Raw genomic sequence first — 16,210 nt, forward strand, 5'->3', positions numbered from 1 at the left:
TTTGTTTTTCGAAATTCCAATTTTGAAATTCTGAGCTAAAAATATTGACCAAAATACCCCTGCGACAGTTTTCGACCCGATAATTTTTCCGAGCTTTAATCCATCTTAGTTACGACTAATGATAACCTAGGAACCAGGTTTGATCGAAGAAAAATCGGCGCACACAATTAGTGTGTGTGGCCGAGAACACCTCCAAGGGGGGAGGAAAAATCCCTTTTTTCGAAAACTTGTCCTATCGCGTTAGATTATCGTACTTCGGAGTATATGCTGCTTCGTGTAACCTTAGTAAGTATTGGTTGCTGAGTTTCTGACTGATTGTGATGGAATTCTGTGGTTTTTGCTCTAAGGTTCGTTTGAGGAATTCCAAGGAGAGGAAGGGGGAGATTGTGAAGGAACGTTGCAGGATAACACTGGAGGAGTTACAGGTGAGAGCTACTCACTGAATACTAGTTAATGCTTTAGGTGTCGACGGATTCGACTTGATTTATTTTTTATGCACTTGTTTGTGATTGACTGGGAAATGTTTTATGAGGCTTCGGCTGACAATGATGATTATTCATCTCTAGATTGTTTTTGAGATTGATTCACATGCTATGTGCTAAATGGTTAATCTAGGATGTGTTGATATTGATCTACGTGCTATGTGCTAAATGGTTAATCTAGGATGTGTTGATATATGTGCCATGACTGTTGGATTGTGCTAATTTGACTATGCAATTACACATATATCTGTTGTACTTCAGAGTGAGGATAACGGGCAATTATGCCAAATTTATCATGAGATTTTGGGAAAGTTTGACGGCACGAACAGAGGTTCGGGTCTTGTTATTGTTTTAGTGGATCGAGACCTTCTCTGGGAGTTACTTGGGATTATGGGATCTTTTAAACTCATAAGACTAGAGATAAAACTAAATGGAAACTGTCTTACAAGGAAAATTCATAAGACACTAAACAACCTCTGAACCTTTAAATAATGATAACAATCTCGGATGGAAGCTTAGGATTCAAATATTAGTTTTGGAAAATGAGAAGTGTCGTCGAATCCAAGTTTTGGGGAAACTTATAAGTTTCTGAGTATGTTAATACTCTTTTGCTCGATGAGCAGTTTAGTTGTTTGGCTATCTAAAAGATAAGCCCGGAAACGGGTAGTTTCCGAGTATGTCGATACTCTTTGCTCGCTGAGCAGTTTTTGACCATCGGATGGAGATGAGTCGGATGATTCGAGAAATCATTGATTCCAGCCTCCAGAATTTTTTTTTAATTCCGAATTTTCAATGATTTCTTCTTTTTTCTCCGAATCTTCTCCTAAAATAAAGTAAATAAAAATAGATAAGAGATAAAAACAAGATAACACCTTAAAATAAACTTATCTAATTCTAAATTAAAGTAAATAAATCCTAATAATATCTAGAAAATAATATAAAACATAGAAAAATACTAAAACCAAACAAAAATAATAAAATTCATGAAATAAGCCTAAAGTGACCTAAAATGACTAAAATATCTTAGATAATATATTAAAATGCATGCCAATAAACTAGGAAAATAGCCTTTAATCCCGGGTCCTCACAATCGTAGTATAGTATCGGGTTTTGTCGTCTCCACAGGGATTGTGTTGCTACGTATTAATCTTACTAGCTAGATGTTGGATGAATGGCTTAAATAGTAAAATGTGGGTTTATTTAAATAAAGGAAAAACTATAATTAAAGCGATAAACGAAGTTTCACGGAGGCAAACAAAGAAGAAAATGTATTTGGAAAATGAGTTCATTTGATTTACAACTTATTCTCAACCAATATACTCTTATAAGATGAAATTGACATTTAAGATGCCGATAAGAGCTATTCACCCACTAATTTCTTAGCTAAGCGAATCTACTCATTAAGAACCTAGCCTTAATCTCTTAAGCCCTAGTGATCATAAAAGGAGCATTATAGCACATACCTACTCGATAAGACATTCCTAAGCTCTGTTCCTAACCTAAGAAGTTCATGTCCTAGCGGATAGAATCTCTGACTGTCACTCAAGAAATCCCAATAGTTCCTACTAGATAATCCTATCCTAGAGAGGTGAGTATCCCGACTTGTCACTCGGTATAGATCTCTTTTCCAACTCATGATATTCATACCTAAGAGTTAATGTCCCCTATTATCACCTAGAAAACCTCAACCCTATCTAAGACAAGTCTTTCTTAAGATGACTGATGCAAGGGTGGTTTATCTCATTAACTAAATTCACACCAACTTCTCAATTGTCATGCAAATCCTAAAAATCATCATATTGGCAAAAGATACATGAACGTGCAAAGAGAATTAATAACCTAAGACATATGAATTTTTCCCCTTTTATTAACTAAGCCTACATTAACCCATATCAATTTCTCAATCTATATATGAATTAATATAAACTCTTTAGAACACCAATTAACCAATTGAAGCATTAAACATAGAGAGAAACACCAAATAATGAAAATCCATACTTATAATTGCATAAAAGTATATTGAATAAGAAAGAAAATCAAATTAAGTCATTCTAAATACCAAAAGAGAGTCAACGCAAAAATAGGTAAAGAGAAAAACAAAACCCAAAATAGAACGGAGCCATGGACGTCCGGAGAAGCTGTCACCTCCTCCATGACCCTGACACCGGCCCACAAGGGCCTAGCCTTCCTCTCCACCAAGAAATTACCTCCAAGTCTCCCAAAGGTGTTTATTAGGTTTAGGAGAAAAGAAAAGATGAAAAAGATCCCAAAAAGTAGGTCAAAAACAGAATTTATAATGATTTTTCATAATCTGGTACGTTTTGTCCTTTCTGGTGCAGAAAATGATCAGACGTAGGCAGGAGCACCGTAACACGGTGCACCCGCGTGAATCTGGCGCATTTTCTTCAGCATCTGGCACGTGTCACGATCAGAGGCGCATGTTCATGGTAAGCTCGTGCACTTGCGCTGCGCATGATTCCAGCCTCCAGAAATTTTTTTTTAATTCCGAATTTTCAATGATTTATTCTTTTTTCTCCAAATCTTCTCCTAAAATAAAGTAAATAAAAATAGATAAGAGATAAAAATAAGATAACACCTTAAAATAAACTTATCTAATTCTAAATTAAAGTAAATAAATCCTAATAATATCTAGAAAATAATATAAAACATAGAAAAATACTAAAACCAAACAAAAATAATAAAATTCATGAAATAAGCTTAAAGTGACCTAAAATGACTAAAATATCTTAGATAATATATTAAAATGCATGCCAATAAACTAGGCAAATAGCCTTAAATCCCGGGTCATCAGTCATCATGAGATAATACCTTTTTATAATTAATTATCTTTTGTCGCAGAATCGACATTTGCCTTAGGGTATTCTTTTTAGAGACAATAAGTTAGTTAGAACACGTGGTGACGTGTCGAGTGAGGTCGTCGGAGACGTTGTTTGGCTAATCACTTTGCATTCATGCACACATTTCTGGGGTTAATACATGGTGGGATGCCGGACCTCGGTGGATTCAAAAATGGTCATAAGACCCGGATTTCCACATAAGAACACTGCAGTGATTCTTAGTAGCAGACGGAAATGGCAGGCCTTCGGGGTTTACTGCTGATCTGACTACCTTTTGTTTGGTATAAGAGACACGCGAGCAGAAATGGTCCCACCGTGGCTGGTGTTAGGGCTGACTCGTTGATGCCCATCCCTCCGGATTGCATCTTGTTCCTCGTCATCTCATTCATGCAACATGCATACTGACTTAGTTGCCGAGTGTGATTGATACTTGTTAATCTTATTTGATGCATGTTAATTGTTATTATTGTCTTTTATATTCATTGGAAGATATACAATTTTATAATGTTATCACTAACTTCTAAGCCTAAGTAGCTATCCCTTAAGCTTTACCTATTGGAGTTATTACTTATATAATTCTTTGGAGTTGACCCTCGCGTCTTCTGTGTGTGCTTTGGCGGACTACGCCCATTGTCAGATGTCCATGGCGGACTGGTTCACGATGGTTCACCCTTCGGGGGGGGGACTAGATTTGAGATGCTTGACCAGGAGGACCCCGGCTCATGGGTGGTCGACCCCGCTGGCCACCGAACGACTTACTCGGGGAGAATTATGGAAGACCGTGTCGACAGTCTGGGACACTTGACAGAAGAAGTGCTGAGGAGATGTACTGTCAGCTTCAACCTGCCACCCGGCGTGCACTGCAGACCCGGTGTAGGAGTACCACCACCACCGTCATCTTCGGATGATGAGGACCCCTCGAAGGAGGAGCCTGTGGGAGGGACTTCTTCGGATTCTAGCTCACCTACTGTTGCTGTCATTGATGACCTTGGCTCGGGCCCTAAACTCGTGAGACCAGCACAGGAGCGTGTCGCAGTAGCGAGAGGGGGAAGGATGGTGTACATTGACCTAGTCGTTCTGGATTCCGATTCGGACGATGATCACGCTAGCATGTAGTTGTGAGTGCTGGGGTGAACTCCTCTAGACAGGATTAGTGTAGGAGTAGAGTCATAGCTCTGGACGTCATGGTTCTTTTTGGGACAGGGTAGTTTCCTGACCGTTAGCTTTTTGTGTGGTTTTCTTTACGGAAATCACAGAGAGTTGGTCGGACTAGGAGGTCTTGTTTAGGCCGTTTGGGCTGACTTATTCTCGTTTTTGGAGGACTGTGTTGCGGACACTTGACCTTTCATTTTGGCTTGTACATATTGCCTACGGGCGCTACTTTCGGTTACTTCCCGTCACTGGAGGATACTCGTGACGTGGTTCACTACTTACAGCGGGGGCTGTAAATATATTGTACATTAGTTGTGTTGTCTTTTGTTGTAGAGTCTTTATTTCAACAAGTCTTTAGTTTTATTGTTAGAACAAATCGGAAAAAAAAATCACGTTTTTCCGCTTTATTTTCTTTTTGGTTACTAAAGTGATGCCACCGAAATCGGGGTGTTACAATTCTCTTGTCAAAGGAATTATATTTATGAAGAATAACAAAGGGTTGATGAAGCATAAAGGCTAGGAGGTTTTAAAAGTGAGCAATGAAGTCCAAAAGAGCTGTTTGAGAGGAGTTACAAAGCTCATGAAGGCCCTTAAGTGAATTAATGACTAGAACTTGAGCTAATGGACGTTTGGAGTTGTGTATTGCGTGGCATGTATCTCATAGAACATATATTTTATTGAAGATCCGACTGGTCATATTGAAGATCTATGTGTTGTGAATAACATATCAAAATTACAGCTCAATCCGACGGTTAACGAAGCCACACAGACCGTTTTCCTAAAAGAGGCCGGAGCTGACAGCATGTGCACGCATGTGCGTGCACTATGCCTACACGCACATGCGTGGGGTCATTTTTTAACTATAAAAACCCTACTTTTTAATCATAATTGATTATACTAGTTCATATCTTAGAGTCTGTTTGGTGGTCAGGACAGGATAGGATATGACAAGATAGTAATCATATCTTGTTGTTTGTTGCGCCATCAGGATAGGATAACACTATCCTATCTCCTATCCTATCATGTCTATCATGTGTAAAAGTTATCTTGAGGAGGCGCTAGGTGTAAGGCCCTATTTTAGTTTGTTTTGTTTTTGAGAAAGATTGAATAAAATGAGGGTTTTGTTAAAGTTTGGATATTGGCAGATTACAACTGTCAACTTGTGTGAACTTTTAAAGGGTCTTAACGACCTCATTTGGGAAAACTTCCTTCATGAGAGTTGTAGCCCTTTAAGTGTAGAAAATGTTCGAAGTAGAATCAGGTCATTCCGACCCCTGTAGCTCGAGATATTCGATTTTGACCGAGTGTGGTTCTGACAGTAAAGGGCCAACGAATTAATTTATGCATTTTTATTTTAATTCCGAATTTGGTTAGGTTATTTAATTAAAAATAGTAGGTTTTTAATTAAATAAGACCTGGTTAGGGTTTTTAATTAATTGGGTTAGGGGTGATGAGATTTGGTCTTGAAAAGGGAAAACCAAACCCTAGCCCACTTGTGGTTTGCATGGGATTTTAGCCAAGGGGGAAAACCCTATTCTTTCACAATCAGAAAACAGAGATACACTACAGCACCTTCACGTGAAAAATAAAGAGAGAACGTGTGAGAGAAGAGAAGGGAGCCGCCGCCCAAGCCACCACCATCGTCGCCGGTCACGCGCGCGAGCAAGGGAGAGAGCGCGAAGAGAAAGGGATTCGCGAGGGAGAGGAAAGAGAGAACATGGACAACAGCTTTTGAACCTTCTTTTCATCTCCAAACTTCTATTTTTCCATCACCAAACAAGGTAAGGGCTGGTCCTAGGTTTGGGTAGTATATTAGGGTCTTGCTATGGAAATTTCATGGAAAAAAGATGTGATCATGAATGTTTTTGCATGAGTTCTATGAACATGTTTATTGCTGGACTTCCATGCTTGAAATACCATGTCTAATAATCCTTATTTGATGATGTTGATTTGGATCTATGATTTTATGTGAAAATCTTATGAATACATGCTATGTTTGGCTTGTATTTCACATGTTACAACGTGAATGGTGTGAGATGTTGAATATGAAATTTTTGAGTGATTGTATGGTTGTTTGGGGGCTGGACTAAGGCTTATGAGGTTGAAAAGGAGGGAAGGAAATTGTTTTCAAAACCCTAGAGCCCATTGAGGTTTGGCCGAACCCTATTTCCAAGGGTTCGAGGCACTTTTCCTTTTCTTTTCATGCATGGGTCGTTAGTCAAGTTTTTAAAGAATTTGCCATGCTATGTCATGCATTATTTGCCATCTTTGCTAATACAAACTTACTTGTAATGACTTGAAATCCTTATGTGATGAGTTCTGAAATTTTGGGATGATCAATGTGTTGTTTGGGGATGTGCTAGGGCTTGGGTGATCAAAGAGAAAGAAAAGAAAATTTTTTGGAAACCCTAAGGGCCTTTTGAGGCTCGGCCGAACCCTACTTTTGGGGGTTCGGTGAATTCTTTTCTTTCGTTTTAATATGCAATCCTTAGGATACCTTACTTGATAATTTTATCATGATATATTATGCATGAGAGTATGTTTATGCCATACCTCAAGGGAATTGTATTGTTATTGGAGAATTGTTCAAGGTCGCTCATCCAGCTGTAATTCCCTTGGGCGCTTGGATTGTTGTTTATTTCTGCGACATGAAATTAAGACTCTAGGTTTGACTTTAGAGCCTTAAGAACAAAGAGAAAGATAATTAATAATGTTGTGACTCGCTTGCAAGTGAAATTAATTAGCGGACATAGGTCAGGCAGACTATGGTCTATGAGAACGATGGGCTTGCACGTGAGGGTGTTTTTGTGGATGAGCCGGTTAGGTCTCCACGTGATAACCATGATTTAGTCATGGGATAGGGATTGACTGTGTGGGTCTCCCTGAGTGATTTGTGGATGAGCCGGCTAGGTCTCCACGTGATTGAAGGTTGTACTACGGTCCCCTCCGAGAATGGTTCATCTGCGGATGATCGAGATTGGCCAAGGAGCTTTGGTGGGATGTGCGATGTGAGGATCCGTTAGTACTGACTAACTTACTGTATATCCATAAACGACATATAACGTTTATATTGTGATAGTGTTGCACTTGTGATTGTTATCTTTCTGTTGGACCTGACCCTGTTTTGTGTTTACTTGTTTATTTGGGGGGGGGGTAGATGCCGCTCTCGATGGATATGGAGGATATCACGAGGGTGGAGATTGTTCTGGATAGTCCAAATGAAGACCGACTCTGGGAGGCCGACAATTCCAGAGTGCGGAGGATTTATGTCGGCGGTGTAGTATTCTTGGTAAGGAACAGTTTTGGGTCGCTCATTGCAAGTCAGGTTCTCAGGGACGGATCAGTCATGTTTCCGCATCCTCCAGCTAGGTTTCAGGAGGCCGTGGAAGAAGATACTTCGGAGGATACAGAAGAAGACCCTTCGGAGGACGTGACAGTAAAGTCACGCTTACAAGAGGAGGAGGCAGTGGAGTCTCCGCCACCTGAAGTCAAGCCGGAAGTCCGGGCGCAGCGCGTTCCTGGGCGTCCCAATTGCTTCAGGGTGGGACATCGAAAAAGTGTGATCATGCTGGAACGGGCCAAGAAGAGGGCGCGTGAAGCAGAAGCTGATATTCCGAAGCAGGATCAAGACTAGGAGTTCTTTGCAGTGGGACTGAGAGTTTTGCACCGGACTATTATTTATTTTACTTTAATGTCGAGATTTTTTTTGATGTAGGGCTCTAGCCCAAGGATTTATTATTTCACTCTTGGAGTTATTGTTTACTTTCATTAAGAAGTTATTTCTATTTCAGAAGTATATGTTTTAATTATTCCGCATTGATTTTTTTGTAAAGGTTAAGTTTCGCAATAATTGAATCTTTTATCAGTAATTAAAGGTTAATTAATTAATCGGCGAAAATTCTTTGTGAAAATACACGTGATTAGTTACTGTGTGACACTCGAGAAATCGGGGCGTTACACTAGGATAGAACAAGATAGGATACCAGTTATATATTTTCTTTCAGTATCTTAACTCCAAAATAATTTGTTTTAATATTATATAATTTATAATTTATAACAATATTAATTAATAAATATAAAAATATTAATTTAACTAAAATAAAAAATAAATAAAATTATTATTCATAAATAGTAAAATAGACTACTCACTTACAAATATTGATTTATTAATAGTAATAGACTAATTTAATATTTTCATCTCCTATTATTTAAAAATTATTTATCTACTTATATAATAATTTAAATATAGATTACTTTTAAAATAATAATATTTTTAATTTAGTTAATTTTTCTTATTTATCACGTGTCACAATTAAGTGAAAACCAATTGGTTCCAAATATTAATTTTTTAATAGTAATAGACTAATTTTCTATTTTAATCTCCTATTATTTAAAATTATTTATCTACTTATATAATAGTTTATAGTTTAAATATAAATTAATTTTGAAATAATAATATTCTTAATTTAGTTAACTTTTATTGTTAATTATCACGTGTCACAACTAGGGGGAATGGTAGCTCACTTGGTGAGCTAAGGGAATGAAGGGATTTGCAGGGTGAAGGGCCAGGGTTCGAATCCTAGCGAAGGAACTAATTTACTAACGATTAACAACTAACATTTGCCTATATATAAAGGGAGAGTTTATGCAGCCAGAAGGGCAAATATGTAATTCAATAATTTATTGCAAAGCCCACAAAATGTAAACATGGTTATTTCAGTAAATATGTATATATTTTTCCCTTAGAATCAATCTCAGCCGTTGCTTCTCTTTGGGCTTCCAATCCCATTATCCGTTGGAGAACCTTTTGTCTCTTCTGTTTTCCTTCTTTAATTTCGTCGGTTTCTCTTTCAACCACTTTTCTATTCTCTCCTCAATAAAGAAACAGAGAAGAGAAAAGGAGGTAGAAAGAGTGTTAACCTCGGTAGAAGAAGAAATAGACGTTCGATCGGCAATCCGGGACTTATCTTCCCATTTTCAATCTTCACTCTTATTCTCCTCCCTTAATTTTATTTATTTTAAAATATAGAATCATTCATGAAAATATATAAAAATTTAAATTTAATAGAATGATCAATTTTTAAATGTAATTTTTATTCAAATATAAATTTGATACATTTTTCCTTATCATATTCTGTCATTATCATGTGCACCTCAAACACAGGATAGGATAAGAGTTTATCCTGCTCTTATCCTATCATGTTGCTATCATGTTCACATATCATATCTTATCATATTCTATCCTGACCACCAAACGACCCATTAGTATCTTAGTTTTTCTGAAGTCTAGCTTGCTTAAGGAGTTAGGAGCTCTTCCAAAGTTCCTTCTCAGGTTAGAAACATGTTTACCTTAGCCATTATTGGCTAAGTTTCTTTTAGCATTTGGGATGTGGATCCTTTACTTGTTATTGTTTTAACTTTCTGGTTTCATCTTATGGAATAAAATAGTTTTCTTTCTATGAACCTTCCCTACTGTGATAATATGAACTTGAATGCATGCAAGTTATTTTTCCTTCCCATGCGCAGATTAATATTTGGTACAGGAATGAGGAACTTAAGGTTTGTTTATTAGAGAATTTCGCACCTTAGGAATAAGGGAAACGACTACAATTTCATGGCCCGAAATGAAATGAACTTAATCTTCAATTAAGCTGCTCATGAGAGAATGATCTAGTGAAGTCGGTTGAAAGCTCTTTTTGAACTCGAGCGTCTGCTTAAATAGACCTAGACTATATCAACAATAGAAAGAATGAGAACTACTCCATAAGCATCCAGACTTTTGAAACAATACTTGTTTTGGTGAAATTAATCCAAATGCTAAGTTTATAAACATTGTTTCTACCTCTTACTTCAGATTGCTATTTTCACAACCAACCACTAAAATTATATTTGTCTTTTACTTTTCTTTGGATTTAAGTAACCTTTGAGGCTATAAACTGATTCTTTCCCAATCTGTATGGTTCGACAATCTTTTATATTACTTCGGGCATTCTGTATACTTACAGAACGCGTATCAGGCCTTTATAAAATTCTGGCAAAGGTTTTGGCAAACAGGTTAAAGATGGTTCTACCAGATATTCTTACTTCTAATCAGTTTGCTTTCACCATGGATAGACAAATAGTTGATTGTAGCTTCATAGCAAATGAGGTCGTTGACACTTTGAGACGAACCTATGGAGGAGGTTTGTTATTAAAGCTTGACTTTGCAAAACCCTATGATAATGTGGAATGGTCGTTCCTGGTAGATATGATGGGGGAGATGGAGTTTGGGGAGAGGTGAAAGGGGTGGGTGATCATATGTGTCTCAACTCTCAACAACAACCTTAGCAGTTTTACTAAATAGCTCACCATCTGAGTTTTTTGACATCCAAAAAGGTTTGAGACAGGGAGATCCACTTTCGCCTTTATTGTTTAATATTTGTGCGAATGGTACGTCTTGTTTATTGAATCAGGCTTTGGAGGGTTCGTCACCGTGTGGGGTTGACATGGGGAGGGACTTTGGCTAAATCACCTTCAATTTGTGGATGATGCGCTGATTTTATATTGGGGGGGGATTTGAGACAAGTGGAATGAATTTCTTATATTCTTGAGATGTTCTTGCTTGTTTCGGGTTTGAAGCGGAATTTTCAGAAATCGTTGTTGATTGGTGTTAACGTAACTCAAGCTATGGAAGAGCAAGCAGCACAAATTATGAATTTTAATGTTGGGGAACTACATACCTTGTATTTGGGGTTACCACTTGGGGGTAATACATGAAATGTTAGTTTTTGGCAGCCAATTGTGAAGAAATTGAAAGCGAGGTTACGGAGTTGAAATTCAAGACATTTGTCTATGAGCGGGTTTGTGGGTTTGCTTAAGATTGTTTTGAATGCAATTCCTCTATACTATATGTCTGTTTTCAAGTTGCCATTAGGAGCTATTAAAGAGATGGAGGGGTGCATGCGAGGCTTCTTATGGGGTGGGGTGAGTGGTCTTCGGAAGATTCCTTGGGTGGCTTGGGAAGGCATTTGTAAGGGTGTGCGTTTTGGGAGTTTCGGGGTTGGTTTTTTTGTCATGGAAAAATAAAGCATTGCTGTTAAAATGGTTTTCGAATTTTAGTAGGGAAAAGAATGCATTGTGGAGGAAAGTGTTTTATGTTAAAGCAAGTCTGCAACAAGAATATATAATGCCTTTTATGGATATTGTTAGAATGTCGGTCGGGTCATATTTAACACAGGACCTGCTGGTTCTGTGGAGAGCGCAAAATGCAGCGATTAATGCTTTTAAAATGGGGTTGGCTTGTAAGGTTGGAGATGGGAGGGGGTTCGGTTTTGGAGTGATGTGTGGATTCGAGAGGCTTCTTTGCAGGTGATGTTTCCGAGGGTCTTTGCTCTAGCAATTCAAAAAACGATGACAGTTGCAGAGGTGGGCAAAAGGGAGGGAGAGAGGAAAATGGATCTGGTAAGTGGTGTTCCGTTGGAATTTCTTTGATTGCGAACTTGAGCAGGTTGGGAGTTTTAATAATTCATTGCAATCAGTGATGGCTATTGATGAACTGAATTTTCTGTTTTGGAAAGGGGATCATGTTGGTGTTTTTTCAGTGAAGGGATTGTGTATGGTTTTGGAGGGAAGTTGGTTTAATCAGGCTAGGTGGGTTGTCCCAAAAGAAGTAAGGAAGTTAGTGCTTGTGAAGGTTTCTCAGTTTGTTTGGCAATTGCAGCGGAATCGAGTGGCAACTAAGGAAGCGTTGATGGCGCGAGGCATTGTTATTCCAGGTGGAGGAGTTTGTTGTTTTTGCTTGGTATGTGTTGAATCTTCTTCTCATTGTTTTTGCATTGTTATCATGTCTGGATGGTGTGGTGTGCAATTCTTTCAAGAGAAGGAACATGTTGGGTAATGCCGGGAAATATTGGTATGGTTCTTTTGGAATGGGGGAGGCGTTAAGAAATAAATTAGATCCTTTGATATGAGATTTAATGTTGTACGCGCTTTGCTGGTCCGTGTGGATTGAGAGGAATGTTGTGGTGTTCAATAATAAGGAGTTCTGTGCGACAACTGTATGGGATATGTGTCGCAACCGGGGTCGCGGCGGGACGACAAATAAGAGTTTTGAAATCAGAATAGTCGCCACCAATATTTGTTAATATGGAAAACATTGGAAAATCCATAGAAAAATGGTCTTTGAAACCAGTTTGGATCCAGGAGCCGATTACACGAGGGGAAGGTTTTAGCACCCACAGCGTTATTGTGAAAATGGAAAAAAATGGTGACAGGTAGGTTCAAAACCAAGACATGAGAGAAATAAAAAATAGGTTCTACCACTATGCCACTGTTTATGTTATTTATGTTATTTTAGTAAAGGCAAAGTTATGTATATATAATTTATTAAATAAAGACAAACTTTCTATTATTTATTGACGTTAGGTTCCAAGCACACCTGCAGCGGTACAAATTCATGTAAAAACTTTTGCTTAAATCTTTTTAACAATTTGTTCATTTTTATCATATATTTAACTTAAGAGTAATGATCATTTTGATTAATTCTCACTTTTTACCCGCGCGTTGCACAGGGAATACATCTATTATATTTGATAGGTCAATTAATATCTTGATCATTAAAAATATAATAAACAACTGATGAAATAGAAGAGTATGAAATAATGAGCAAAGTGGACAAAAAATCTTAAATTAAAACCCTTGTTGCATAGATTGAACTTCGTACAATTGAATAACTAATAAAAAAATTGGTTAACCAAATCTCAAATTATGCAAAACATATTAGGGGATGTGGTTTAATGATGACTAATAAACAATAGCTGATTTAATCTACAATGAAAAAAAAGAGAAAAGATTCTTTATGTACGTGATTATGCGAGTTCATTTTTTACACAATAAAATAAACTAAGTTTGACCCATATCAACATGAAGTCGTTTCACATTCTTCATGAGTCTAAAGACAATAACACAAATTATAGATATGAAGAATCACCAATAAAGCATTCAGAACACATTTTAATTTTAGAAAAAAAAGAATGTACCGCGAAATTTGTTATTGTATTTGATACATTAATTAATACTCAATGAAGGTACTTTCTTGTTAAAATATATTTCTTCCCGTAGGAGAATTTATCTCCTATAATAATTTGTACAAAAAAATTAAAGTGGACTATATTATTATGTAGTAAAAAATTAACATCAAACTATATTATATTATGTTTTTCTTGTAACAAAAAAAAAAATTCCGATGAAATCTTATTTACATTTATTTTTATGTAGAAGTATTTTCATGTAAAATATTCTTCCTATATATAAAAGCTTTTAGGTTCTTTCTAATACATTTAGATCCAGCTTCTCCTTACTCTCAGGATGCCTGAAAGTCTTTTCTCAAGTCTATCTGGTGGGTAATATTGATGAAGATGATGACACCCACCATGCCTTGCTTGCTTCAAGGTCGATCTCTTGTATCCTCCTCCTGCCGAAGACTTTAAGAGTAAACCTTGCCATTCCAACTTTCATCGATCGAGTTTCAGTTGCTTTTTCTGTTGATCCAGGTGATAAAGCTTACTAAGGTAACCTCTGCTTTTGTCTATCTCCCAATATAAGAAGCATGTTGCTTTGCTCTTATAGTAGTACTAATAGGCGTACTTTAGAACAAATTTCTAGCGAAGGTCTTGACAGTTTGGAACTGAAAGGTTTGGTTCATTAATAATATCTAGTAGTTTCATCATGCTATTCTGCTTTTGAGCTTGTTGTACTTACCGGAGCATTTCTGCGATAAAAAAATTCAGAATAGTAAAGCAGTCGTAGTATGCTCCCTTTACTTGCTCAAGTGATAGCTGAGTGCATACTGTTTGCATCTGAATTATATATAAAAGACTCTTAAAAACAACTACTTAATTCTCCATTACAAAGAATATACATTACATCAGAGCCTAATTATTATTTGTCAGTGACATAAGTGTCGAAAATAATAGTAATGGAAATTTCGAATGGTGTGGATAAGGGTTAAAAGTCCAATCTCATAAGAAAGAAAAATCTTCATTTACATCAAAATCTCTCTCAGATTTCTCTACCTCACTATCACCACCGTTTTTCTTATAAATTATCCACAAACACACTCACAAATTCCATACAGTACCTAACATCATATGCAAATTTTGTTTTCACTACAACCAGAGTTTGTTCTCTGGCATAAAAAAGCACTTCATAAAGTAAGAAGGTATCACATTTTGAGTTTAAATCTTTAAAATATTTATTTCTAATTAAAAAATCAAATGAAACTTGCTTCCAAATCAGCAGCAATCCTAGGTGCTATTCCTGATTGTTGTCCAACTTTAACATGAATTAATATGAACTCATGCTAATTCAAATGAAACTTGCTTCCAAATCAGCAAACCACCAAACATAATAGCAATATGTGCAACATCAATCTAGCTATGATAGTGCAAAGATAACAATCAAATTTGCAGACAGATATGAAAGCCAAAGAATGAATTGAAGCCACTTTTTGGCTATGGCCTTCTAGTGGTTTCCATAACCAATCAGATCTATTTGTAAGGGGAAACTAATCACATGCTACTAAAGAAGATGAATGGAAGAAAACCTCTCTAGAAATTTTAGACCCATTATATTTGTTGAACGGCTAAAACAACTTTTTGCTTTATGTAGCACTGTTGTTGAAAGTACAATAACCAAATCAAAAACATATGTTGATACTAAATCGTAATGTGATAATTACACACTCATGCAAGTAAGACTTCCAATCACACTAAAGTTTGATTAATTGAACCATAGTAGAACAATGATTAATTATAAAATCTAATATTGCCTTCGAAAAGTGACTTTTAATATATGTAATAATGATAGATAGATGTAGAATTGATGAACTAAGTCAGTAAAACTATATATGCATCACAATAGTGCAACACCAAACACACATCTCTATCTCTTATCTGGTGAATATATACATATGCATCACAGTAGTGCAACACCAAACACACATCTCTATATCTTATCTGGTGAATATATACATATAATGGACTGAGAAAAACCTCCATGAGTACTGGTCTCACATGTTTCGTGGCTTACTTGAAATGAGAGCAAGATAAGATCTTGAGTCATCAATCATGTTTCATCTTCAGCTAGCTGAGAATCAAAGAGTGTAGTCAGAAAGAGGTATGCACCTCATTGTCGTTCTGTACCTACGGATAAATTCATGTCAAATGTTTCCGAGGAAGCCAAGGAAATCAATTTTATTGTTAGAACATTGGTTTAGGCGTTTAGCATATTAGAAAGGATAACACCAGTTTTAAAAGTCTAACCTCAATAGTATAGCTTGAGCGACAAAGATGAGCAGTAAAATCTCATCCATGATATGTAGTTCTGTAGTTGTAACGGCAAGCACCAACAATAATAATTAATTTCCTCGGTGCAAGAAGCAGGCAAAAAGAAAAAATTACGAAATAAAAAAGTTGCAATGAAAAAAATCTACAACTTCTCCTTTCTCTCCCCTCAATTCTTTCACTCCCTCAATCCATTCACTGACAATGATTAGGTTAATCAAAACATACACTTATCAATGTTTCACCTCCTATAACATAGGACACAAATTTTAGATGCAAATTAAGAAAAACGAATAAAATAGAATCACATACAAAGGAGAATCAGAAAACATAAAAAACAAATCAAAATATTGCAAAATTCCATATAGAATATAAAATGGACTCACCATCCATGACT

Source organism: Lotus japonicus, chromosome 1 (genome assembly GCF_012489685.1).
Source record: "Lotus japonicus ecotype B-129 chromosome 1, LjGifu_v1.2".
In the NCBI taxonomy this organism is placed as follows: Eukaryota; Viridiplantae; Streptophyta; class Magnoliopsida; order Fabales; family Fabaceae; genus Lotus; species Lotus japonicus.